Source organism: Lucilia cuprina, chromosome 4 (genome assembly GCF_022045245.1).
Source record: "Lucilia cuprina isolate Lc7/37 chromosome 4, ASM2204524v1, whole genome shotgun sequence".
Lineage (NCBI taxonomy): Eukaryota > Metazoa > Arthropoda > Insecta > Diptera > Calliphoridae > Lucilia > Lucilia cuprina.
Window position 1 is genome coordinate 57,825,033 of NC_060952.1, and position 5,000 is coordinate 57,830,032.

Below are 5,000 nucleotides of genomic sequence, written 5' to 3' on the forward strand. Positions count from 1 at the left end.
CAAGTAAAGAACATTGTCCAGACTTTATTGTGCCGGACGTGCGCTTTCAATTGAAAAAAGATAAAAACCTACTAGTGTTTGTGAATAAATATTGTAATTTGTTTTTTTAAACCCGAATTGTGTTTTTTTTATGAACGTATACAATCTTCGGAATAAGATTGTCTCAAATTTAATTTGAAAAGCTTGCAATAAATAATTTTCTAAAAGTATAAAAAGATATCGAAAGATGAATTCATCCAAATTTTTTATTTACAATGCTATATATGCATAATTTGAGAGGACTACCTATTTATATAAGATTTGCAAAAGTGCTGTCATTAGGGACACTCTAATGAGTAGTCAAATACATATCATGGTGGTTTTTTAGATTTGAGCTGCATTTAAAAAATAGCAACCGAATTTATATCATGAGTACCTAATACCCGTTGTGCTTCGAAATTAAATACATAATAATCAAAAAAATATTTAATTAGTTACTAAAATATAAAATTTTTCTTAAAAGTTTATTATAAATTATCTTGATGACAATAAACTATTAAAAAAAACTGTCTATATATAAAAATGAATGTGTGTTTTTTGTATGTTTGAACGCTATAGACTACTAAACGGCGGAACCGATTTATTTGTTATTTTGAATTTTCAAGTGGGCAAGGAGCCACAAAACGTTAAGAAAATTTGAAATTCGTATATTTGAGATAATAACAGTTAGAGTCCTTAAATTTTGTCAGAGGGATAAAATGATGATATGGGATAAAAAGTGGGCGGACTAGCTTTAAATTAAATACAAAAATTCGTTTATATTAGAAACTATTACATTAAGAATCGTATGCAACTAAATTCTTAAAATTTTGCACTTAAATTAATTTTTTTTTAATTTTTTAAACTGTTAGAGATAGAATCACTAAATTTCACTTGAAGAATATTGACATTCATCTAAACATTTAGAGTATAACGAGCGAACTTTTAATGGGGACTATGAATGAAATACAAAATATTGTTTATCTAGGAAAATATGGAACTAGATTCATCAATTTTTGCTTATATTACTATAATATTCATCTGAGCATTTTGAGGATAAAGGGCGGCCTTTTATCTGGGGAGCTTGAAGTCCCCACATGAATTAAATAGAAAAATAGTTATCTACGAAACTATTAGAGCTAGAATTCTCAAATTTTATATGAATAACTTGACATGTGAACATTTAGAAAATAATTTGCGGGATTTCAGTGGGGGTCTTAGCACCACATATATGAATTAAATACAAAATTTCGTATATCTTGAAAACTGTTAAATAATTCAAATTTTTCATAGATAGATAGACATTGGAGAACTTGCAATAATTTGCTTGGCATATCTCATATGTAACATATTGTTAATCTGGAAAACTATTGTGGTTGTAATTTTCAAAATCGTTAAGTGCGATTTTTGGTTTATACTAGAATGTAAAAAAATATTGTATATCACAAGGTGTTAGAATAAGAATTATTGTTTAAGACTAAAGTTATATATTAAATATTAAATATATTGTCATCAAGAGAAATTACAATAAAGTTTTAAGAAAAATTTGATAATTTAGTTACTAAATAAATATTTTTTCTTATTATTAGCTAGTTATTAAATATACAAAGAATTATTATACCCTACATCACTTTAGTGGGGATGGTATATTGGGTGTGTGCTGATGTTTATAACATACAAAAATATTCGTCCCTTAAAGGTGGGTACCTTAAAGAATTACAATCGGCTTAGAATCATTTTCTGAGTTGATTAAGTTATGTCCGTCCGTCTGGCTGGCTGTCCATGTAAACCTTGTGCGCAAGGTACAGGCCGCAATTTTCAAGATAATTGGATGAAATTTGGCACAAACGCTTCTCTTAGCCTAAGGACGAAGCCTATTGAAAATCGGTCCATTATTTTGACTAGCCCCCATACAACCTTACCCCCCAAATAGGGCCTTTTGGCGTATTATTAATTTAAATGATCTGTTATGACAACAAAAGTCGACAAAACTTAGCCCGATTTTTGTAATGATCGGGCGTCATTTTCCCCTATCCCCCATACAAACTCCCCTTCAGAAAATGACTTAAAGGTCAAAATTCACTTACAAACACTAATAACACTTTTAAATTCTACATAAATAATATTGAAGAAGACTTAACTCCCCCTACCAAAATTTTTATGGATAGGGCCATATTTTTCCCTACTCATAAAAATTCTCTTTTTTTGCTCAAAAAAAAAAGTAAAAATATTCCGAAATAAAGTTAAAAAAACAAACCAAATGCTTTATTTTTTAAATAATCCCCATTTTTAACACACATACTGACTGATGTAGGGTATCATATGGTCGGCTACGCCCGACTATACATTCATACTTGTTAAATATACAAATTTGTCTTTCTTGAGTAAGTAAATAAAGTTGTTGAGAACATTTAAAAAATATCAAATATTTCAGAAATACTTAAGGAAACAATTGTTTAGTTTATTTTGCAAAATTGTTTGTTTCTAATGCCGTAGTACTCTCTAGCAAATAAAAATACTAATTACTTCGTGGTAATATATAAACACCACAAAATTTCAAGAAAAATTGCAAATTTGATATTTTATTACCAAGAAAAATAACTGTACGGAGCACTTTGCAAATTTTCTCGGACAAATGTAATTTTTTCCAATCTACGAAATCTACATTTTTAGTACATATTACTATTTAATTTTACATTTTGGAGGATTTCATTTTTGCTAATATTTCTTGAAATTGTGATTAATTTAAAAATTAGAAAATGAAATGGTATATTTATTAAAATCTTATTTTTAATAATAAATTGATATTTAAATGCAACACTACCTTCTATTTTAAATAATCTTTTCATTCATGTTTTTCAATTTATAAAAATTTTGTTGACATTTTAATATTTTTTGTTTCTTTTATTTTTCTCGTTTTCATCAATTGTTAACAAGGCAATTGAGTTCAGCAATTTTATCGGAATTTTGTTTCATCTTCATATGAAATCTATATTATTTAATTAATAATTCAACGTTTTAGTAAGAAATTTTTAAATTTGCTTAAAATTTTGAGTATTACTTCACAAAATGAAATTCATTGAATTTTATAATTGGTTTGACTTTATATCACCAGGAATTAATAAATATTTTTATATCATTATTCTGGTCGATATAAAAAATATTGCAATACAAATGACTCATGAAAAAAACAAATGTAAAAATTTTTAATATTTATGAAAAACGATCATGAAGTCAAACGAATAGTATGAAATATGTTAAAAATCCATCCAAAAATATATTACAGTTATTACAGTTCTTATATATACAGTCGTATATATAAGAATTTATTTAAAATGTTTACAACCTTGAAATATGTACCTGATTTTAAAAATACTTTACACAGAGAGAAATTAAATATTGTCATTTCTTATCAACAAATTATTAATCTTTCTGTTATTAAAAAGAAAGGTTTTCATTTTAATTTTGGTATTATTGATATTTTTCCAACTTGATCTGAGAATTCCATTGAATTTCGTTACAAGGTCGTTGAAAACTATGTATTGTTTTTCACAAATAATTAAGATTGATTGATAGATTTTGTGAAATAATTAAGCTTTATGAAATACTATAATTTTTTACGACCACTTTAACGAGTTAATAAGTTAACAAATCTTAGATTTCAAAAATATAAATATTTTAGGAATGCCTGCAAAATGATCTACATATCATTAATCATTTCATTATGAAAAATATTGCAACAGAACTTCCTTAAAAAAACAATTGTAGATTTCATCAAAAATCGAGAATTAGGTATAATTATAATTTTTCATAAGCTTAGAGATTTTACATAATCAACCTTTAGTTACAAAATTATGCATTGACTTAGTATGTATGCCAAGATTGCAAATATTTAATAAAATAAATTTATATATATACGACTTTAGTTACTCGTTAAGTAAATTTGTAAAGCTGTAATATATTTTTTTGACTTTATGATTGTTTTTACATAATTTCTTGAGTCATTTCTATTGCAATATTTTTATATCGACCAGAATAATGATATTTATAAAATTTTGTAAATACTCTTAACCAATTATTGTTATTTTGACTTAAGTTTTTTTAAGTTTAAAATAAAGTTGTTGAGAATATTTAAAAAAAATCAAATATATTATAAATATCTTCTTAAGAAAAGCAATAGTTAGTTTATTTTGGAAATTTGTTTGATTTTTTTAAAGTCATGAAAAATATATATCTTTATCCATAAAGTTTAATGATTTCACAAAATAAATATATTGAATATTTATGAAAAACAATAAATATTTTTCAAAACTCTGTCAAATAAAATTCAATGAATTTCACAGAATTTTCTCATATATTTCAAACAAATATTTTTAAATTTGCTTAAATTTTTAAATATTTCTTCACAAAATGTTTAATTATTCGAAATCTGCAAATTGTACATTTATTAAATTTTAAATTTGGTAAAATTTTGAATAATTTCATAATACATCACAAAATGTTTAATTTTTCGAATCTGCGAAATATACTTAATTGTTGTGAAATAATACGACACTTTTAGTAAATTGAGAGATTTGACGAAATTCGTTTAATTTCGTTATTCAAAGTAGTAGGAAACAAAATCAAATATCTAACAAACATTTTCTAAAAAAAACCAACAATTAACTTATTTTACAATTACTTTAAAATATTAAATGCAATATTTTATTGTATTCCTTAGTTAAAATCCCAGCTAAAAACGATCATATATGATTATATATGAACATGTATGAAAATGTATGAATATATATAGTTTCATTTTATCATATATGGATGCATATATTAAACCATATATGTAGAATTGAATCATATATGGACGCATATATGGAAGCATATATGAAAACTTGTATCATATATGGACGCATATATGAACATTTTTGTCATATATGGTATCATATATGAACATATATGGATTCATCTAGAAATAATTTTGCCATATATGG